This window comes from Muntiacus reevesi, chromosome 11 (genome assembly GCF_963930625.1).
Source record: "Muntiacus reevesi chromosome 11, mMunRee1.1, whole genome shotgun sequence".
Classification (NCBI taxonomy): Eukaryota; Metazoa; Chordata; class Mammalia; order Artiodactyla; family Cervidae; genus Muntiacus; species Muntiacus reevesi.
In genome coordinates this window covers 52,757,989-52,782,886 of record NC_089259.1, presented here as the reverse complement: position 1 = coordinate 52,782,886, position 24,898 = coordinate 52,757,989, and positions in this window count along the sequence as shown.

Sequence of the window (24,898 nt, the reverse complement as noted above, 5' to 3'; positions counted from 1 at the left end):
AACCTTTGGAAGTACAGGAAATGGGGGTTATAGAATGCATAGCAAGAAATTATGTGCAGATAATACCATAGCTGCCTTCTGTTACAGAACCAGTTTTATCATGGTTGTGTATGAAGCATCTCCCTCTTCTTCTGCAAGTTAATCTCACTATAACTCTCTCTCCCTCAATTGATGCTGGAGATAATAGCTCCTTTTCATGCCACTCCCCTTCAAACTGTAATCTCTAGGGGAGGCCTCTGATGGGCTGACACAGGTTCTATGCAGTGCCATAGTGCACAGTATTCTGGGAAAGCAAATGTGTGGCCTCCTGTCATGAAATGAGGCTCACAATTTGCAAAATGGAAATATGTAAAGGATGTTTAAATGGTGAAAGATTGAAAAATATTCACTATCAATGCAAAAGTACAACTCCACCCTTAAGGTAACTTGCAATATTTTATTCTGTGTGTTACATGTGAACTAACAGAGTAGACATTTAGTCATATTCTTCATTTTTCTTGAGCTGTTACTTGAACTTATAAAGCTCATGAAAACATAATACTTCATGGCACATGCAGACCAGCACAATCATTCAGTGTATAGTAAAAACATACTGAAATCCTTCTCTCATGCCTGTTAAGTATAAAATATAAAAAGGCACTCAAATGCTTTTCTTATTGTCATAGTTGCAGTTTATCATAATATGTATGCAAGTGAAATTTGACTTAAATTGGCCTGTATTTCCAATCTAGTTATGTCATTTACTACTTTTGTGACTTTGGATAAGTTAGTCAACTAATCCAAGGCTCAGTTTTGTGATTTATGTCATTATAATAAAAGCAACTCTGCTGTTATTTATATTTAAAAACATTGAAGAGAAAAGAATTAAGCACAGTGTCATGCTATTGACCATCCAATGAAACATGACTGGCTAAAGAAACAAAGAAACTAAAAGATCAAAGAAGTAGGAAGTTTGTTATTGAGGGGGTAATTTTGTTATTGATGGGCTTCACTTGTGGCTCAGCTGGTAAAGAATCTGCCTGAAATGCAGGACACCTGGGTTCGATCCCTGGGTTGGGAAGATCTCCTGGAGAAGGGAAAGGCTACCCGCTCCAGTATTCTGGCCTGGAGAATTCCATGGACTGTATAGTTCATGGGATCTCAAAGAGGATCTCAAAGAGTCAGACACAACTAAGAAACTTTCACTTCACTTTGTTATTGATATAATTAGCAAGTCAAAATATGCTTGACTAATGCTTTCTGTAAGATGCCAAAGACTTGTAAGAACTTCAGTCATCCATCATCTGAAAACTTGGTCTTAAATAACGCAGAGAGCTTCAGTGAAATAAGAGCATGACTCTTTCAACTGACATACTATGGCTTTATAGTCATCATTCCTCTTTATGTGTAAGGAATAGAAAATTACCCAGTCGACAGTGAGCATTGAAATCATGTCCTGGATTGTGTATACAAAGAATCTCAATTTCTGTAGTGCAGAAGATTAGCTAATGAGGGCTTCTCCAGCTCCTCCTTACTCATACGAATTATTATGAGACATATGGACAAGTTAATGACAGTTTTGAGGAAAGCCAGAAAAATATAAAAGACCAGGTTTGTGTGATGGGTATAAGGCAGTCAACAACACCAAGGTAGAAAGCACAGATTTCAGCTTAATAAAAAAAAAAAAAAAAGAATATTAGAAAAAAAACACTTTTTAAAATATATGAGCAAGGTACTGTGATGGTATACAGGCAAATCCAATATATTGATAATATATATATACATGTATATATATATATGAAGTCTAAAATCATAAAAGATATCGAAAGGATATCATATAGTGATGAGAAGTGTCTATTTAGTCTGAAGCTATTAAAAAGTCATACTTGAGTACAATTTGTTAGAGCTACTATGATATGAAGGCATTAAGATATTGGAGGAATGCTGATAAAATGAGTTTAGCAGTAGGAGACCTTCTTTGCACTTTTGGCTCTAAAACAGATTTGTTCTTTGACTCAAATAAAATCCAATAACCTTAAGCCTCAGTATTTTAACCTATAAAGTATAGGATTCTAGCAAAGTCATTTCTCATCCTGATCTTAAATAATTTTATTTTTTCATATATTAACTAATTCAATAGCTTCTTAGATCTTAAATTCTAAAAGAGCTGACCAAAGCAATAAACAGGTAAACAAATAGAGAAACAACATAAATGCAAATGGTGGCAAGCTTTACAAGAATAATATGTGCGTGATGTGACATTTACTAGTGAGAAGGGATTCGGTTCAGTTCAGTTCAGTTGCTCAGTCATTTCCGACTGTTTGCGACCCCATGAACTGCAGCACGCCAGGCCTCCCTGTCCATCACCAACTCCCGGGGGCCACCCAAACCCATGTCCATTGAGTTGCTGACGCCATCCAACCATCTTATCCTCTGTTGTCCCCTTCTCCTCCTGCCCTCAATCTTTCCCAGCATCAGGGTCTTTTCAAATGAGTCAGCTCTTTGCATTAGATGGCCAAAGTATTGGAGTTTCAGCTTCAGCATCAGTCCTTCCAATGAACGCCCAGGACTGATCCCCTTTAGGATGAACTGGTTGGATCTCCTTGCAGTCCAAGGGACCCTCAAGAATATTCTCCAACACCACAGTTCAAAAGCATCAATTCTTCAGTGCTCAGCTTTCTTTATAGTCCAACTCTCACATCCATACATGAGGGATTGAGGAGATAGAATTACATTAGATATAATGATTGCAGATGGCCTCTCTGTGACAGTAATATTTGAGGTGAGAACTGAAGGAAGTGGAGTGTTAACACTTCTGCAGTGTTAACAAGAAGAAGAGACTTTCAGGAAGCCACGCTTACAGGCTAATGTGCTGAGTTAGGAAAGAACCTACTGCATTTGAACAGTGTAAGGATAGCTGTGGGGCACACTGGTTAAGAAGAAATTTTGGAAAAGTAGGTGCTGCTAGTAGTGAAGAACCTGCCACCCAGTGCGGGAGACATAAGAGATGTGGGTTGGATCCCTGGGTCAGGAGATCCTCTGGAGAAGGAAATAGCAACCCACTCCAGTAATCTTGCCTGGAGAATCCCATGGACGGAGAAGTCTGGCGGGCTACAGTTCATAGGGTTGTAGAGTCAGACACAGCTGAAGTGAGTTAGCATACACAGAAGATCTTGTAGTTGAGACTTTATTCTTGGTGCAAAGAGAAGTTGCTTGGGGACTAACACAAAATCTGACACGACTGGATTTATATTTTAAGAAATATCCTTGGGCTGCAGTGTGGAAATGGGTTATAGGAGAGGCAGAAATGAATGAAGACAGTTCAGAGGAGCGTTTTATCCTCTTCTGTGAAGGATGGCTTGGGCTAGGGTGGAAGGGGACATGGATTGGTCTGAGAGTAATCTGCTTTTCAATTCTGGTAATAGTTTGTTCAGCATGCAATCTGTGTCAGTCTTGTAACTGAAATAAGGGCTGCTTTTGGAGATTGTGATGGACATAGCGATGGGCCTCACAGTCTCTCTGTACCTTCTCTAAAGGAAGACTCATTGCACCAGTTCAGAGAGTGCTGTCAGCAGATAGCCTTCAACTTATCCTCCTCGTGGTTGTCTCAGTTGCAAAGAGCCACCTCCTCCCAGCTCACACTCTTAGGGAGTGGTCCGTATTCAGTGACAGTTTAAGTAAGAAGTATAAAGTCTTGCATTCCTATGAGTTTGCTTGAGAATGTCAGGCCTGCAATGTACCTGCACTCTTGTCTTTGCTCAGTTCTCCACAGATGTTGATCACAGTGACACTGCCTTATAAGCATCCTGGATTCTAAGTCCTGTCTCAGAGTCTGTCCTCAAACCCAGACTGTGATGAATAGTGTGGATGTCAGAGATAATGAAAGAAAGAAGGAATGGGGGCTGATTTGTGTTTCACTTACTCTATTTTATAGGTTCCTGTGACATTTCTGAAATGAAGAAGGTTGGGGGAAAATATATGTCAGATTTTAACTCAAATACTGCTTTACACATGTTGAATTTGAGGTTGCCTAAGTGACATATTAGTATAAAAATTATTTGGCAGTAGATTATGAGTTTACATCTCATAAGATATGTTACACATTTGGGAAGATCCTGAATGTGGATAGCATTTATAATGATGGCATAGATGGGATAACATAGAAAGTGTGTGTGGATGATTATGAGAAGGACAAAGAATAAACCCTACATCAAATTAAAGTTTAAATACTAAGAAGGTGCTTCTGGTATCAGCTGAGATATGTAAAGAACTTAGAAATTATTATTTCTATCCCTACATCAAGAAAAGGCTGGACAAATTGGAAAATACACCTTTTAGGCAGGTTATAAGAGAAACTTACATTCCAGGGAAAACCTTCACCCCAAAATATAGGAGAAAAGTATATTTAGAGAGAGATGCAGCAACTGCTTACATGAATGGATTTCTGGAGGTTAAGTATGGGCTAGAGTGGCAGTGAGAAACTGCTAGGGGCTATCACGTAGTCTCGTGGGCTTTTCCTCCAGGGATTCACCAGGTTCTTGGGATCCTCAGCCCCAAGAAAGATCCTGCATGACTTTGGACCTGAGAGGGAAAGAGTGACCATTGTGAAACATACCTAGAAATTTCTCTATAGCAAGGATCTGTGCTATAGGGATAGAACAGATTTTGCCAGAGCACAATTCTGAAAACTAAAAAAAGTCAGGGGTGTGGGAATTTTATCCCACTCAAACCCTTTCCAGACTTCCTGTCTAACTAAAAGAAGAAGAAGAAACAAATAGTTAAAAGGGAGCATGGCCTCAAGGAAATGGACTGGGAAATATGAAGACAGGAAAGGGAGTCTGAGACAAAAGGGAATAAAATGTATGTGAGCAAGGGAAGGGACAGATCCTTATAAGAGCCACGGGTCTAAGACATGGAACCTGTAAGTTCTGAGCAAGACTGCGGGAGTCTAATTGAAAGAGTATAGACACCCTCGAATACTACATCACCATGTCAAGGCAACTCCAGTGTAATAGTGCATTTCAGCTAAAAGAGCAGTAAGACACAAATTCCACCTGAAGAGTAGTTTATAGAGAAGTCCATCAAGAAACATCAAAAAAAAAAAAAAAAGTATTATGCAAAGAGACACAGCTATTTTGAAAACAAGACTCAGATATGATAGTGGTGTTGGCATAATCAGTCAAGAATAGAATGATTAATATGTTTTCAGTTCTGATGGAAAGAGTAGACAACAATCAAAAATTGTGGATAATGCAAGCAAAGTTAGAAACTCTAAGAAGTAAAATAAAGTGTTAGAAATTAAACAAAAAATGTAACAGAAATTAAGAATGCCTTCAATGATTAAGTGGTAAACTCAACATAGCCAAAAAAATATCACCAAACTTGAATACAAATCAATAAGGTCACAAAGTAGATTAGAAAGAGAATGAATATTGAAAAGAATAGCAACATAGAATGGAAGATGAAGGACTGTGGGACAATATCAAAGAACGTAACCACCAAAAGAATAAGAGAAAGAGAGTGAAGAAGAAATATTTAAAGAAAAAGTATTAGACAGTTTTGCATAGTTAATACCAGATGCCAAACTAAATATGCCAGAAGCTTTGGGTGCACCAAATATAAACAAATTACCAGTAAGTCTGTAAAAGAGACTATCATATTCAGGTGGTAGAAAACTTCAAAGAGAAAATCTTGAAGGAAGTCAAGAGAATTAAAAAATGCCTTATAGAGGAACCAGGGATAAGAACTACAGCAAAATTTTCATCAGAAACATGCAAATAAAAAGACAAGACTGAAATAGTTAAGATGTTAGTAGGAGTTGTGGGAGACACCAGTCTAGAATTCTGTATCAACAGATAGTATCCTTTAAAACAAAACTGAGAGAATTCATTACCAGAAAATTTATCATTAAAGAAATGTTAGTAGAAAATATTCAAAAGGAAGAGCACTGGAAAAGGAATATTGAAGGTAAAACGCATCTTTTATGTTTTGTATTCTTCATTGACCTAAAAATAAGAGATTATTTTAAGCAATAGTACTGACAACAAGTGGCTCAGTGGTAAAGAATCTGCCTGCCAATTCAGGAGACACAGTTTCAATCCATGGGTCCAGAAGATCCCACAGAGAAAGAAACGGCAACTCACTCTAGTATTGTCTGGAAAATCTCGTGGTTAGAAGAGTCTGGTAGGCTACAGTCCATACAGTTGCAAAAGAGTTGGATGTGACTTAGTGACTAAACAACAATAACAAATTGACAATGTATTATATGATTTAAGAAGCAGTGTCTCAAGGATTGGGAGGGAGAAACTGAGAGGACCCTGTTAGAAGGAACTTCTAACATGTGTAATACATATGATATGAAATAATTTTCTTTGAAGATAAATTTACTTTAGATGCTCAGTTTAAAATGGTGGATAACCACAGACATTTGTTTTAAAGATGCATAGTTGACATTCTAAGAGAGAAGATAAAATGGAACAATATAAAATGCTCAATTAAAACAGAAGGCAAGAAAAAAGAAAAAAAAGACAGTAATGATGCAAAAGAGTTATAAAGATACTTATCCATTATATCAATAATCATTTTAATAAATCTGAGAAGCTTAAACCACCAGTTTAAAGAAATTTATCTATGGTTATTTTTGCATTTTGGGGAAATGGAAATATATAAGAATAAATTACAGTGTTTTCAAGGCTAGGGAGCTTACACATATTTCCTATATCATAAAGAGATAACAAATATCAAAGGTAATGCTCATGTCCAGGGAATAAATCTTCAACCACTAGATTTCTTAGATGAGCCTAGACTTTATAAAGCTGGAAATTTGCTGACATGTTGAGGTCTGAACACCAAAGGTCCCTATTTACCCATGCTTTTGACTTAAACAGAGGTAGAACTTGTTTCTTCCAAACTTTGTTTATAATTTTCTTAGAAAAAAGGGAATATACTCATGCAATTTTGAACCATGACCCAGTAAGTTTTCCTTCATTAAATAGTACTTGGATTTAATATACACTCACACATAAAGAATCTCTAGGCTTGGTGCAGCCTGGGTACTGATTATCAGTAATGAATATAAGATTTCACAAGTGACTGGAAAATCATGCCTAGTATACAGTTGCTGGAGACTTTTGTGAGAAGATTAATTATAAAGAATATTCACAGTGACTTCAGGTGAAATGGCAAAGCATGATTAAACATGTTTAATAAGAAGTAAAAATCTTAAAATGGGTTAAAGCTACCAAGATATGTTAATGATTGATATCCATGCTATATATCTATTATTCATAAACATATGTATCTAAGGCTTGTGCATGTACTTTTATGTCTTAATGCAAAATACTTATGTGAAAGCTTCAGAAATACTTGACACACAAAGTGGAAGTCTTACAATTGATATTTTATAAACCTTTAAAGTCTCATAATTTTTACAGTTATAAAAATTAACATTCCTACCTAAACTAAGTCAGAAAAATAGCTCTTTAGTTGATGCTGAAATTTCTTGGAGATAGTAAAACAGCATAATCTTTTCTTCTCTGAAATACATCATTAATATTTATTTAAAAAGGAATATTCAATCAGATTTAATTTGCTTCAAGAGACAGACAAGGAGCCTCATTAGTTTTTCGTACATAATGTCAATTTGATCTAAGCCACTGTCTTTCAAGTGTCATAATAGGGTAAGGTATTTAATGTGGAGGAATGCTTCTTATAACAATCCTAAGACTAACCACTTCCTGTATACGAGACACTGTTCCCCATGTGTTTTAAAACCTTTAATCCTCACAATAGCTTTATGACATAGTGATTTGTTTGAAGACTTGAGCACCCAGTGTAATGGTAGAACTGGGGTTTCACTTTTGAGTCCAGAGACTGCTGTTTGAACCAACCTCAGTCCAGTAATGCTCCCTCCCTTCCAGTTTCTGTTTCTTCATACTGCATCTAACTGCATGTGACTAAAGTTCACTTAGGACTTTAATATTATGGTTCAACATATAAATTAGAGGAGACTTATTTTCCAAGAATAAGGAGTCTGTATTTCTTCTTCTGATTAAGAGAAATAATATTTGGACTTTAAAACTTGTGTTAATGCATTTTCAATCAAAATGTTTGCTTACTATTTGATTTGGTATACATTTCATGCTGCTTTGAAATAGAATTTGTCATATTTGTTAGAATACCTTGATTCAATATTATGAAAGGTCATATTCATAAATTTCCTAATGTTAGTAAAAGCTAAAGTTAAAAAAATTATCTTAGCCAAACCTTTATAGAGAAAGTTTGAAATGGATTTCCAATTAATACTTGAAAGGTCAGACAACACAGATGACTTTTTGCTGTCAGGTTAAACATGACAGAAAAAGGAAATAATCTTTAAAAATAGCTTAAATATATCATTTCAATTTAGTACTTTATTTCTTGTAACAAACTAAAGTTATATCCTGAAAAGGTTAATAAATCTTATTTTAAGAACCTATATTTTTACTTGTGATCAAGTGAAATAAATAGATGGAAAGGTGATGTTTTTTAAAAAATCAGTAAAAAGTCACAAAGTAGTTTCCTATGTGATCCTGTTGCACCGGAAATCTTAGAAAGTAAAAATAAATAAATAAGCTAGTCAGGTGAATTGGGAAGCCAGAGAGTTAATGTGACTGATACAAATCATCATGGCACACTAGAGACTTCTAATCATGAGGCTAATTACTCTTCTGGCTGTTTCTAATCCCTTGATTTGTTTGATGAGAAGCACTGGTTGTGGAGTAATGTTTGGGGACAGAGACTTCTCTGTTCTAAAAGGCAGTTGATTTGAGCAGGAAAATTCCGTTGGAGATTCTCAAATGGTTGAGAGAAATACTGAGTATCTATCACATGTAAATATATGGATATGAATTGAATGGGAAAATGGAAACTATAGATTCTGGAACAAGTTTATCTAAACTACAAAGACTAATACTTAATTAAAATGGATTAGGGTTTATCCAGGACTTTTCCAGGGCTCCCTGGTGGCTCAGACGGTAAAGCATCTGCCCACAATGCAGGATACCCGGGTTCGATCCTGAGGTTGGGAAGATCCTTGGAGAAGGAAATGGCAACCCACTCCAGTACTCTTGCCTGGAAAACTCCATGGATGGAGGACCCTATCAGTTCATGGGGTCGCAAAGAGTCGAACACAACTGAGCGACTTCATTTTCACTTTCAAGGCAAAATAAGCAAATTAAGGAAGATCTTTATGAATAAATAAGGAACAGAGGTTAGGTGACTACTTATAGAAAGTAGGCAATCATGAGAAAAATCAGTGAATTTCCAAGTCAAAGTAAAGCAGTCATGTAGTTGAAAAATGCATGAATGAATAGATAGCAGAGTCAAGGCCTTCCTAGATATTTTGAGGATCAAGAGCTGAGTTCATCAAGAGATTTATAAATTGCATTTCAGTGAAATGTCACAAGATTTTACCAATAGCTGCCACAAATAAGTCCCTCCAAGGTTTAAAGAAGCAATGGCTTTAAGAAAAATGCCTCTTGGAGAAATGCAAGGTATCAAAGGGAAGACCAAAAATATGACTTATTTGATATTCACAGAGACAAACCATATTTAATTTTAGTTTTTGTATCAATATCTGTCTGTGAAAGAAAAGGATTACATATTCTATTGTTACCATTTTGCTTTCTTAAAATTTTACATTTTTAGAAATTTAATATGTTAAGTTTTACTTATGATGCATTAAATGATAAATTAAGTAATAATCATTGTCAATACTCAAGGAAATATCTTTTTCATTGATTTTTCACAAGCAACCAAAAAAGAAAGATTTTCACAAGTTATTGGATTCAGTAAGCAGTAGAGTATTTGTTACCCTTTCCTCAGACTCCTCCTGCAGTGAATTCAAGGACTTAGAGCCAATATATATGCATAGAATAAAGCATTTTCTTGTGTGTGGTAAAGAGGAACATTATGGAATTTCTAAGGATTATTATATTAAAATGCAAAAGTTTGCAACAGATAAATCATTTATATGCACAATAGAGAGCATATTTCTTTTTGACAAATTCTGACTGACAAAGCATAACAGGGATGTTAGTACTCTTAAAGACCTGACACCTTTTTACCTCTTTTCCATTGCTAATATGAGGGCGGGGTGTATCTTGCTTTCTGATGCAGTTCCCAGAATACCATTTGTCTTGGTAATTGACCAGGAAGACTTACCTTTAGAAACAAATGAGTGAACCATAGTAAAATGAATTTAGAAGAGTAAAACTATTCATAAATTATTTTAGATAAGTTGGTTAATTTCTAATATAACTTTGACTTATGTTTCATTCAAAATCTTACCCCAGATATGATTATTTTGAATATTAAATTTGTTTAAATTAATTTACCCTAAGAATATGACTCATTATTTTAGCAGAAAATATTATTTGCATTTATTTGCTTTATGTAAGGATATGTGTTTTCAGTATGACTAAATAAGAGATATAGAACAACCCTTTGGTATCTGTGTTTTCTACATAGGTGTTAAGGCACTTATGCAAATATGTTGGTTTATATTGTATTTCTTTTTATAGCATAAGGTTCATTTTCTAGAGTACTTTATTGCTTTGACTCATGACTCCTCTGGATAGTCTATCTGTACCACTTTTCTTTCAAAATTTTGTGTGATTCTGAATATGGTAAATTGTTATGTGAATCACAGTTTATGAGCTAGCAAAATTACTATCTATTTAGTTCAGAGCTATATAAAATTTTGATCAGAATAAGTATAAAATGTAAGATACAGTGTATTATACATGGTTTCCTGCATCTATGATAGGAAGAAAGTTGGTAGAAATTTTCTTAAAGGAGAGGAAATCCTTTTTTATACTAAAGATCTAAAGAAGAAGATATAATAAAGAATATGATTAGAATATTTTTGTTTGTAGTGAATATTGCTTCCTTTATTACTAGTGCCAAATAAAATATGAACAATTTAATGTCAAATTTGTCATAACACAATTTTTATGAGTGAAAAGTCCATCCAGAATTAGCCCTGTCACTTCACGTGAGTCACATGAACTATTATGTTAAAATAGTGAATGTCCTTGAAAAAAAAAGTCACATTCACTCTCCAAATGCACATGCTGCACTGTTTTATTTGTTTGTTGCTTTAATAATTGCAGTATAGCACATTAAACAAATTTAAGTAATTGAAGGAAATACCAGTACAACTTTTAAAATTCAGTTTTTCCCAAAAATGCTTTAAAAATTGGTTAAAGCTTAAAAAACAAACAAAAAAACTCTCTGCTTGTCATATATACTAGGAGAGAAAATTGCAGTTCTTAGAATTTCTGTTGAAAATTTGTGCATGATAAAATAGTCATGGAATATTGGAGCTTAAATACAAGCTTAAGATCATTCAAACTCTGCTTGATGATCAACAGGCTTCCTTCCTGTTTTCTATAAGCAAGAGGATATCCTCATCAGGTGGTTCTGGTTGCTTTGCTTTGGTACTGGAACTGAAAAAGCATTCCTTAGACCTACCACAAGGAGCTGCATGGAGTAAAACTCACATATAGTCTGGACTACCCTGAAAAGGACTAAACCTGAGGCAGGAGGTAGATGTCCCCTGCCCCCCAGGATAAAGCAACTGGAGATTCAGTCCCTAATGACCCAACACCAAGACGAGAATAGCAGGACAACTAAGGGAGGAGGCTGGGCGCTGCCCAGACCACATACTTCTTTTCTCACAGTCAGAAGACCTCCCTGACCACACATGCACAGAAAAGGTGCCTTGCAGACCAAAGATGGAACAATGTTAAGGAATGTTCTACCGAGAGACCTCTTTGGTAGGATCCATCTTGGCCAAGAGATAAATGTGCATACATGGAAGGATCCTGAGATATACTAAATATGGACTGTGAACCAGGCAAATCAAAATGATTGGCCAAAGGAAACCCAGAAGAAATACCCTATGAAAGGAAGTCAAACTACCACAAAACTGTAAAATATTTCAAAGTGTTTTAATACAATTTCTTTAACAAGTGACAAGTTTTTCTCCTTTTTAATTCATATTGGGATATCCCCTGGTAGTTATACATAATTTACCTCCTGCAGTGAAGGAAAACTTGAGAATAATACTAAGGACACACACATTTTACTAGTAGCCAGGCACTAAAAAAAAAAAAAAAAAAAAAAGAAGAAGAAGAAGAAAGAAAAACAGCAAAATATATTTGTAAAAAATTAATAAATAGATATATCAAATAGGGTCAGGAGACCAGAAGAAAGAGCTCCCTACAACCAAAGCAGAAGCAAACAGGAATAAGAGAGCCTCTTCTTTCCTGATAGGGAGCCCATGGACTATACAGTCCATGGAATTCTGCAGATCAGAATAGTGGAATGGGTAGCCTTTCCCTTCTACAGAGGATCTTCTCAACCCCGGGATAATGCAGGTCTCCTGCATTGCAGGTGGATTCTTTACCAACTGAGCCTCAAGAGAAGCCCAAGAATATTGGAGTGGGTAGCCTATCCCTTCTCCAGTGGATATTCCCTACCCAGGAATCAGATCAGGGTCCTCTGCATGGCACATGGCAGGCAGATTCTTTACCAACTGAGCTATCAGGGAATCCCTTGACAGGGACACAACCAATGAAAAGCTGTGGATTTGTTTGTTAGTTTTTTACTATAGCCCCTCTCCCCCCCTCCCCAGCCCCCTTTTTCCCCTCTATAAAAAAGTTCTTCCCTTGCAGCACTGGAATTTGCATGTGACTCACCATGGTGGCAGACCCAGAATTGCAGTTCTCTGTTGACCCAAATAAACCCATGCGTGCTGGAGAAATATCTGGCAGTCTTCTTGTGTTAGGTCAACAGATTCTTTCTACAGCTCAGGTAAGTATCACTCCATCCTTAGATACTACAGCTAGCAAGCTGCAGGAAAGGTTAACTCCAAGGCAAATGAGAAAATATTTTGTTGGCAGGACCAGTCATACTTGGCTAGTAGACAGGAAATAGATTTTCCCCTGAAAACAGGGGGCCAGCAGAACAATAAATCTCAAATCTATACTGAAATTAGTAGTCTGACCTATTTGTTATACAGTTTGATGCAACAAGAGTAGGATAATATGTGTGTGTGTGCATATACACACATATACACATGGACATATATATATATATATACATTTTAAAAACATATTCATACTTAAAACATTCTTAGCATATTTCACTGTTGAAAATGTAAAGTAACTTTCATTGGAATGTTGATTCCTGATTAGAATGTTTCAAATGTTAACTAATCTCTGCTAGTGGGTAAATTAAAGATAATTTGCATATACATATATACCGTACTATTTATACTGAAGTATTTTAAAAGCAAGATACCATAGAGTCAGTTAAAAGAAGACATATGGTGAGGTTAATTCCTTTTTTTTTTTTATTTAACAAATATGCCAGAAACTATTCTAAACTTTAAGGATACCAATAAAACAAAACAACGAAAATGTTGATTGCTAATGGAGAGAGATGCAGTAGAATGGGATAAAAGAGAAGGAAAGATGTCTTTTTAGTAGAAGAATCAAAGACATCTTAGTGAAAATAGAACATTTAACTAAAATTAAAAAGTACAGCTGATAAAGTCAAAATAGACTTATAAAAGACTTCTTGCTCAAATTTCAATTTTACAAATAAATTACCTTCTGGGTTCTTCTTTTTCTTAAATTAGAACATGCTTTGGGGGCAATTTTATTGGTAGCCCACAATCCCATAATTGATGCCCACTATTATTATATTTTTAGCTTATGCTTAATCTGGGGTATTGATCAGTAACAGCTCTTTAACTTCCCTTCAGGAATTACAACTAAGCTGACTTGCTATAGAGGTGTTTTTTGTTTTTTGTTTTTTGTTTTTTGCAAAATGCTCTCTAGACCTAGTTTTGAGGCCCTGGCTAAATACTTGTAAATTCTATTTCTTGAAGAGTGGATTATATATACACCTCAACCACTTCTTTCAGGCTCTGGGTCTCTCCAGAGGAGGTACCAGGTGATGGAGAAGCTCCCTCTGCCCTGGAGCTTGAAATCATTCAAATTAGCCGACCTCCAGGTTCTACTAGTGGTAAATGCAAGAGACATAAGAGACACAGATTCGATCCCTGCTGTCGGGGGAAGGTCCCCTGGGGAGGAAATGGCAACCCACTCCAGTATTCTTACCGGGAGAATCCCGTGGACAGAGGAGTCTGGCAAGCACGCTTCCGGAGCCTGGCAAACCTAGCTGACCCCATTCTCTTGGGCTTCCGGTTGCTGCAGTTCCAGCCATGTCCCTCTGTCATGGCCCTGCCAGGCCACCTTATCACATTTGGAGCTGAAAGTAACAAAGTTATACCTTTTCGTGATCCAAGTGTGTGGGTTGTAGTTTACCATCTAAGTAATCTTTAAATCTTATAAAACAGTTAGCACTGTGAGCAGAATAGTCAACTGTTGGAGAGCTTTGTGGGCTTATTAGCTGGTTCCAAACCACCACAAGAGTGACTTGAGACTTGTTCGCTACTATGTCTGCCAGTGGCTACCACTTTTCTCTCTACCCAAATTTTCTAAGTGTGGGAATATTTAGAACAAACAGTGCTAAATTGGCTACACCCAGGGGCTAGTTGCTAGCTCAAGTGGGGGCTTTGGTGCAATAGAAATGATGGGCCACTCAAGCCATTTCCTGGGTGGTGCGGGGAGCCGGCCTGCACAAGGCCCAAAAAGGCCCTGGGAAAAGCCTTGAAAGAGGCCATTCCCTGTCCTGCCACCCCATGATAAAGTAGTAAAACATTTGCTGGGTCTCCTTTGTTCTTCCTTGAGAAAAACATAGTAGTGACCTTCACTCAGTAGTTTATCTTGGAATGCCAAAAACAAGATGTAAGCTTCTGCAATCACTTAAGACAAAGAATTGTATTGATGTGACAAACACCAGATGGCATTTTTTATGAACTATGTTTTCTGCTTGTACTAGTATAAAGGTAGCTGTTTTACTCAATAAAATCACTGACTTGCCTCAAGAGCATTTCAGTCCTCTCGACCCCATTCTTTGCTTTCAGTTCTTCTTTCTCAGGCTTCCGTGCAGCTGCGGTCGGGGCTTGTTCTCTTTGCTGGCTAGTCCCGGCAGGGTGGGACTTTCCTGTGCACTTTCTGTCACAGCCTGCACTTGCTAGAGGCTTCTATCAGGGGCTGTCAATTCTTCAGCAGTGTTACTTCATTATTCTGGGTAGAACGCTGGTGTGTCTGTATTTCAGTCCACCCCTTTGCGGAGGAAGCCATTGGGTGGGCTCCTCCAGGTTAAAGAAATCCCATTCTGGTCTCGTCCATATTGCTCAGATAGGGGTAGCGGCCTTCTTCACTATTGCATACTCAGCTGCTGTCACCAGGGATTTTCACATTCTCAGACACTTAGAGGTATTGTGAGTTATACCCTCAGATTCCAGCAGTAGCCCAATGTTTAATCCAGAGAGTGTAAGGGGACAAATATCTCATCTTCACACCTGCCCCTTAAGAACTCTTCCTGAAGTTACATAGTTGTTTAAATAATAAAGATCCTCCTTGCCATTGTGTGTGGGCCTCAGTAAGTATCACCCTCCATCACCAAGCAAAGCGACTGATACTGTGGACAAGAGGGCTTACTGCACCACCCCAGAGAGAATCTGCTATATAGCTCTCGAAGTGCAATTCCAACCCTGAGAGATTGGCTAAGAAGTCTTGGAAGAAAATGGATGCCATTGAACTAACTCCTGCCATCTGGCAGCTTGCATTGGTAACTAAGCTGACTTTTCTTCCCCTGTTAGTAGTTGAGATGTTAATGGAAGGAGAGAGTACATAGCAGATACAGTGGAGCATAGTAATAATACAAGGTACTTGAGTCCAAAATTCCCTCTAAATATTTTACCGTGCACTTCCCATCTAAGTAAAACATTTACTTATGTTTCAGAAACTCTTTTACATTGATGCAAATTTTCAGAGTTTGCTTAGCCTAATTTCACATTTTAAATCACCCAAAGGCAGAAGCCAAGGTAGAGAACATCTATTTAATATCTAAGTGGTAGGGTAGATTGCTAAATCCAGTGGTTATCAAATAAAACTTCAAATCTTCACAGAGGTTATGATTTGAGACATCTGTGTTTCTGAGACTCTGAAGGTTGGTGAGAATAACTTTATTAAAAAACCTAATAAGAATTTGGCAGTTGTACTATCATTGAAACACAGAGCCTATAAAATCATTAAGAAAATTCTCAAGCACACACACAAAAATCACTGGAATCACAAAATAAGCTAGTGAAGATATGCTTTTTCCAGAACTGGCACTCTTCTCAATGTACATTGCAAATATCATTTTGGAGTTTAAAAGCAAAAGCTATCTCAGTAAGATTAGAAATCAGAGAAAGGGAGGGCACTGGTGCTGAGTCTGTGTCTGCATTTTCTAGTTTTCTGTTTCCCAAATCAGTGTTGTATCTGCTTGCAATCTCCACCATTGTACATGCTGAGTGTTTTGTTTCTAAAACTCTGTGTTTTAAATCTACCTCTTAACCATTGATCTCTGACCAGTGCCCATACCAGATCTACCTTAGCAAGTTACACACTCTTCAGTTGACTTCTGTTCCTTCTTAATCCTTCTTTTGGTACCAATTCCTGATTTTCTTCTGGAAATCCCTTCCTCTCCTACCTTTCAAGTATATCTGCTTTATGTGGGTTTCCTCTTGAATACAGATATCCTGTAAGAGAATAATGGCTTAGAATAAGGTGCCCATTTGGTTCATTTGACCAGAGACGTTCTGATTCACACCTGTTATACTTGTTGAATTATTCTTAGTTCTATTGCACCTAAGGTATCCTTTGTTGTTCAGTCACTCAGTCATGTCCAACTCTGTGACCCCATGGACTGCAGCATGCCAGCCTTCCCTGTCCCTCATTGTCTCCCAGAGTTTGCTCAAATTTATGTCTATTGAGTCGGTGATGCCATCCAATCATCTCATCCTCTGTTGCTCCTTCTCCTGCCCTCAATCTTTCCCAGCTTCATGGTCTTTTCCAATGAGTCAGTGCTTTGCATCAGGTGACCAAACTATTGGAGCTTCAGTTTCAGCATCAATCAATCCAATGAATATGAAGGGTTGATTTCCTTTAGGATTGACTGGTTTCATCTCCTTCCCGCCCAAGGGACTCTCAAGAGTATTCTTTAGCACCACAATTAGAAAGCATCAATTCTTTGGCTTTCAGCCTTCTTTTCGGTCCAACTCTCACATCTGTACATGACTACTGAAAAAAAAAAAAAAAAAAAAAAACCATAGCTATGACTAGACAGACTTTTGTCAGCAAAGTAATGTCTCTGCTTTTTAATATGCTGTCTAGGTTTGTGATAGTTTTTCTTTCAAGGAGCAAGTGTCTTTTAATTTCATGGCTGCAGTCACCATCCACAGTGACTTTTGGAGCCCAAGAAAATAAAGTCATTGTTTCCATTTTTCCCCCTTTTCTTAATTTTTTTTGCCATGAAGTGATGAGAACAGATGCCATAATCTCAGTTTTTTGAATGTTGAGTTTTAAGCCAACTTTTCACTTTCATCTTCATTAAAAGGCTCTGTAGTTCCTCTTTGCTTTCTGTCATAAGTGTGGTGTCATCTGCATATCTAAGGTTATTGATATATCTCCCAGTAATCTTGATTTCAGCTTGTGCTTCATCTAGGCTGGCATTTCACATGATGTGTACTTTGCACATAAGTTAAATAAGCAGGATTTTGTTAAATAAGTTAAATAAGCAAGCATCCTTATTTGGATAATATACACACAACATAATCCAGAAGTATTTTCCATTCTCCTTGTCACAGCAATTATTTCAGTCATACTTAAAGCCATTGAGATAGTAGATGCTTGCTGAGAATGCCAGAAGAGAAGCAAGACTTGAAACTGAGAGGGTTTAATATACACAAGCAGAGAAGATTCCAGGTCATCAAATCCATTAGCTGCATTAGAAAACAGCAAACACTTTGGAGGGCAGGGCCAGAAAATCTCAATCGTGATAACTTTTATCTTCAATATCAAGGTATCCTTATTTTATATCTGTGTTTTTTCCAGATTTTGGAGTCAACACTTTTTTTCCTTCCTCTCAACTTTCTAGATCTTGTTGTTGTTGTTGTTGTTGTTGTTGTTACTTGACACAGGCATAGTCTTAATTGGTCCAGATGAAATTCTTATAACTTAGCATCTATACTTCTATTTGCTGAAATGCAAAATAATCACAAGACATTTTATCCATGTATAGATGTGCCTTATTACTGTTGTTTGGCTGCTATTTCATTCCAGTGTTCTACTTGGCTCTTTCTAAAAAAATCATATCCAAACATCACTTAAATAAAAAATAAAAACACAGTCAAAAGCAAATTTAGCTTCTTGTTTTTTTAAACTTTTGCTATAGTCCTAATAACTTTTCATTGTCTAAAATTGTATAAAACTGTTAAAGTACCTGACTGTTCATGAAATATGCCAGTGAATAAAAATGCTATTAGTTTTACTGCAAAGTAAATATTTTCACCTATAGCCCAATAATTAAGCAGCAGACAACTATTGTTTATCATGCAAACAAATTCATGTAACTTCATTCAAGCATTTAGCTTATAAATTTTTAAAGATAAATGCATATGTTAACATATAATTTGTCATAGTACAGCCTTGTCAGTGATGATTGTGTCTATTATAAGTAAGTAAAGATCAAAAGATTTACTAATAGGCAATAACTGATTCAAAAGGGTGAAGATCAACAGAGGTAAAATTTCCCCTTCATTTAATTTATATAAGGTTGAATTGGATAAGTATAGATGAAAAACAGTCTATAACTTATATGTGAAAAGGCTGACTTTCAAGTTTGATTTTTGTCAAACAATAGTTGGTGTTTTGGGTTTTTTTTTTTTCTTGTTTAATATTGCGAAGCTGGCAACCCACTCCAGTACTCTTGTCTGAAAAATCCCATGGATGGAGGAGCCTGGTAGGCTGCAGTCCATGGGTCGTGAAGAGTCGGACACGACTGAGTGATTTCATTTTCACTTTTCACTATTATGCATTGGAGAAGGAAATGACAACCCACTCTAGTGTTCTTGCCTGGAGAATCCCAGGGATGAGGGCGCCTGGTGGGCTGCCGTCTATGGGGTTGCACAGAGTCGGACACGACTGAAGCGACTTAGCAGCAGCAGCAGCAGCATTTATAAAGGTTATGCTGCACAGGGGAAAACAAAACTTTGATTCATATATAAAGGATATTGAAAGCCAGACGTTTTGTTTCAATATATATTGGAATTTCTAAAGATTCATGCAGAACTGCAAGTATCCAATGTAAATGTGTTTGGACATCAGTCGGAGGAGACATAACAATCGTTTATTCTACTTGGTAGAGAATTCAACTAGTTTAAGTTCCCTATCATCTTTCAGTTTATACAGTGCCCCAAGCTGTAAGTTAAATCCTGATTGCAATTAATTTATATAATCACCAGAAGCAGCACTCTGAAATTCCATACTGATAGGTTATCATGCTATTCCCCAGAATAAATAGGCTTTATTCTATGGACTTGCATAAACATGATTTTAAATTGTCATTCTGTTAGTAATTGTAATAAATATATGTATTAGTCACATAGGCTTCCCTCATAGCTCAGTTGGAAAGGAATCCGCCTGCAATGTTGGAGACCCCAGTTTGATTCCTGGGTCAGGAAGATCTGCTGGAGAAGGTATAGGCTACCTCTTCCAGTATTCTTGGGTTTCCCTTGTGGCTCAGCTGATAAAGAATCTGCCTGCAATGCAAGAGACCTGGGTTCAATTCCTGGGTTGAGAAGATCCCCTGTTGAAGGGAAAGGCTAAGCACTCCAGTATTCTGGCCTGGAGAATTCCAAGGACTGTATAGTCCATGGGATCACAAAGAGTCAAACATGACTGAACGACTAAACTGTCATACAGATTTAGTAAACATATTGGTATTAAGATTAATGAAGAAATTACTAAATTTCTGAGAAATTATGTTAGTATTATCATTGAAAATATTTAAAATGAAATTGGAGTTTTAACATGAATATGAATAGATATGTTTCAAACATAAATTGTCACAATTAAATACTGACAGAGAATTAATGTTAAGAACACATGGACTCTCAAAATACTCTGAGATAAAGATTCCTAGTTGAAATAAGGTGTAAAGGGATCAATTTCTGATGTATCAGGTAAAATTAAAGCATCTTGGACCACAAGTTTTTTATAGAAGCAGATCTTAACAAAGTCTGTATCAACTAGTGAAGTGCTTGGCTCTGGTTGGATGAGCAATGCACTTTTTTACTATATTAATGAGCTAATATTTCCCTTTTCAATTCCTGTTAAAATATACAAAAGTACATTATCAAAAAATCATCCATCAATCTAGGATTGAGCTTAATAAAGGTCAATTACATTAAACGAATTATTTGCATTAACCCACAGAACTAGATAATGAGTGTATGCCCACATGGAGTTCTAGGTTAATGCATATGTATTTCTGACCCTCAACGTCAACTCGTATTTTAAACTTTTTTGATTATGACTTCTTATTAATAAAGTATCTCTCATTCATTTTGTGCTAGTTTATTAGTTTTCTATCCCTTGATTTGCAGAGTATATCTTGAGTTCCCCCAACAGAGATGCATGTATTCTCTCATAATGCTGCTATTAATACTTCATAGGATTCATTTCAAAAAGACCATTTCTCTACTAGAGAAAAATTTGCCAATGCACAGAACATTGCAATTTCCATTCTTACAGCACAAGATATTATCACTGTTCTAAGAGAATCATTAAAGTTTTGCCACCAAATTGTGGTTTCCTTTCCCACACAGCTTCAATATTGGTTTTTACTATGTATTTATATCAACCTTCAATATAAAGCCTTAGAAATGATCATTTTCAGCAGTTATAAAAAATGACATAAATGATAACATAAATGATAAACATAAAAAAATGATTGGATATAATCTTATTTTTTTAACTTTTTTCTAGTCAAGAATAATGGGATATTGCTTATATGCAGAATGTTTAAAAAAGATAAAAATGAACATATTTAAAAAGCAAACACATTCAAAGAGTTAAAGAATGAACTTATGGTTACAGGGGGGAAGGGTGGGTGGGAGGATAGATTAAAATTTGGGGATTGACATGTATGCACTGCCATATTTAAAACAGATAATGATAATAATAAATAGATAACCAACAAGTACCTACTGTATAACACAGGTAATTCTACTGAATACTAACAACCTTTTCCAAAAAGAATTTGGAAAAGAACAGATACATATATAACTCAATCACATTGCTGTACTCCTGAAATTAATAAAGCATTATAAAAATTATACGATGAACTTGAGAAATTGAGAAAGGAAAGTTTCAGTGGAAGAAAATCTTTTAAGAGATGAAACTATCTCAGATATCAAAGAGTTTTGCTAAGGAACCATTGCATGGGCGTATGAGGATTCTCTGGTCTCTATTCATTCAAGATGATGTTTGTCAACTGAGGATTTTGTGGCCATATCTCTGCCACCTAGATGAGAAATTTCCAATAGTTTAAAGATTGCCCCTTAATTTATATTTTAGAGAAATAAAACAAAGATTGTTGTCCCTATATAGAATATTCATTTAAATTGGAACTGAATTAAATCTGACAATTCAAAGGGTAAAAAGTGATCTTGAAACTAAAACAGCATAACATTCAGTTTTATTTCTGTAGTGGTATTAAGAAATGAGAGCGTAGATGTAGAGGATGTTAGGCTTTCCTACTGCTAATAGTTTTCTTTATCAAAAGTATTTAAAATTGTAGAAAAATTGGAAGCATAAAGCATGAGGATAGTCTAGTCTTCATGTGTAAGGTCAGTTCAGTTCATTTGCTCAGTCATGTCTGACTCTTTGGGACCCTATGGACTGCAGCACGCCAAGCCTCCCTGTCCATCACCAACTCCCGGAGCTTGCTCAAACTCATATCCATTGAGTCAGTGATGCCATCCAACCATCTCATCCTCTGTCATCCCCTTCTCCTGCCTTCAATCTTTCCCAGCGTCAGGGTCTTTTCTAATGAGTCAGTTCTTCAGATCAGGTGGTCAAAGTATTGGAGCTTCAGCTTCAGCATCAGTCCTTCTGATGAATATTCAGAGTTGATTTCCTCTAGGATTGACTAGTTTGATCTCCTTGCATGTATAAGGTGACTTCTCCAAAAACCTGAACCTGTTAAAACCAAATAAAGTGATTAGAGCCGTGGAAGAAATATTATTTTATATCATATTATATGTATCAATTATATCTGTGACTAAAATTATTTACTAAAATCTTACCAAATATGGGATATCCCTGGTGGTCTAGTGATTAAGATTTCATCTTCCTATGCAGAGAATGAAGATATGATTCTTGGTCATTGAGCTAAGAAGATTTTTTGTGCCTCATGGTGAAACACCAAATCATAAAACAGAAGCAATATTGTAACAAATTAAGTAAAGACTTTTAAAATGGTCCACATAAAAAGAAAAAAAAAAAAAACAAAACTTTAAAATCTTACTGGATAATATCTTCATAAAATTGACTAGACAGATTTTTTTAACTCCAGTGTAATGCCTGTGCTGTGCTTGGCTGTGGTGAGTTGCTTCAGTCATGTCCAGCTCTTTGCGACCCCATGGACTGTAGCCCGCTAGGCTCGTCTGTCCATGGGGATTTTCCAAGACAGAATACTAGAGTGGGTTGCCATGCCCTCCTCCAGGGGATCTTCCCAACCCAGAGACCAAACCCCGCTCTCTTGCATTGCAGGTGGATTCTTTACCGACTGAGCCACCAGGGAAGCCCCAGTATAATGTATAAACTATATTATATATTTAATTTTTATTTGCTTATTACTTTAAAAATTGGGGGAAAAAGAGGAAAAGAAAGTTAAGAAAATCAACAGCATCTCAGAGTTGGCCTATGTGTCTATTTTTAGTTATTTTTTTCTCCCAAAGATTACTAGAATTTTGTCTTCTAATGTCATGTATTTATTTTGTATTTAAACTTTATCAAAGTGATATTATACAGTATATACTATTTTATACCTAGTTTATTTTACTTGTTATATTTGTGAGATTCATCCATAATTTTGCCTGTAGTGGCCATTTTATTCCTTGTCGTTGTTGATGAGTGTTCCAATGGATGAACACACCAGAATTTCTTTATCCCTTCTATTGTTGATAAATGGATTAATTTTTAGCTTTTGGTTATTGAAAATAGCATTGGTATACACATATATGTGCATTTCTTTTAGGAAATACGTTTGCCTTTTTGGTAGGAATAAATTTAGGCGTGGAATTACTGGACTAGTGAATAATAGTATGTCCAGCACCAGTGATGTAGCATAAAAGGTGTTCTCCACTCATAAATGCCAGCGGCAGAAAATGAGAATTCTACTTGCTGCCCATCCTCACTAACATTTGATATCATTTGTCTTTTAGGCCTATCCTAAATTGTGAAAAATAGTCCATGTTTTCTTTTAAAAGATTTCTTTTTTTTAATCTATTGGAACAATTTTTGCCACATCTTCAGCACTTTGGAAATGTTAGTTTTACTTTTTATGGATAGTATTTTGGTAAAAATAAAAGAGATAAAAATTGGTCTGAACAACATAGAATTCATGGTACTTTGGGAGTTTATCTCCTAAGTAAGAAAGTATATAAAGATGCTATTGATACAAACAGAGAATCAAATTTATAACATCTCAAAAAGATTAGGAGGACTGATTTTAAAATATTCCTAATTTCTGTTTGACAGTATTGTCAAGGAAGGTATTTTGTGTCCCAGCCTCTTACTGACTTTAGGATTTTGATGTTTTTTATGTGTGTTGCAGATCCATTAAGAATATTTTCAGAATCTTTACATTTATTGTGTATTCTTTAATCATGATATTCATTTCATATCTATTTTGTAAGAGAATAATTACATTTTTAAAATACCATACTGTTAACACAATAAGGCTAAAAGTAAGTTGAAACCATTTCATTTAAGATGTAGGAAATTCTGATATTAGGATTCAAAAGAAATCACTTTTTTTTAAAAGAATATTGAGAAAAAAATATACCAATATTCAAAATCAAATATCTTAGAGTGAATATTAATGAGTGATTACATTTAAACCCAAAGCTCCACATTTTCAATAATTGGTATATGTTTTATAAGTGAAAGCATGTTATTTTAGTAGGAAAAAAGCAAAGGATAAAAATCATACATCAAAAACTTCTTTATGTTCCATGAACTTGAGAGACTAAAAATATTGCAATTGTCTGTCTTACCAGAAATGGTCCTCAATATTGAGATTGAATTCCCTTGGAAAATAGTTGCAATCAATTTTCATTTGATCCATTCAACTACTCAATGAGATTAGATGTTAAGATTTATAGTCTGACTTCTTGTGCAAATTATAGCTCTCTTGCAAGGGTGAAGACATGGAAGGAGTATGCAGTATATTTCCCATACTTGGTGTTCAGCATTTAAGTGGATACATAAACTAGTAGTGACCTGATCAGAAGGAAAGGAGGATACCATTTCAATCTGAAAAGAAGCTGTAATGATCTGAAATATTGTTCTTGTAGTTTACTTGGATTCTGCTCAAGTTATAGAAGTGAAAATCTAAAAAGGAAACAAACATTTAGGGGCAGTGACCTTCTCCATTGAAAACTGAGTCCCATTTCTGTTATATGACTACAGGGTACTCACATACATCTTGCTTATGAGAGTACTGGGTGGCTTAGAACAACTTTGACATTTCTTAGCAATGGTAATTAGTACAGGAAAGAGGTAAGAATGATCATTAACTTCATATGTATGTGCATCTTAAAAATGAAATAAAAAGCAGTAAAATGTTGAGCTGAAAATTTAATTCAGACATTTCTTTCTATTAGTCTACATTATTGAAATTTAAC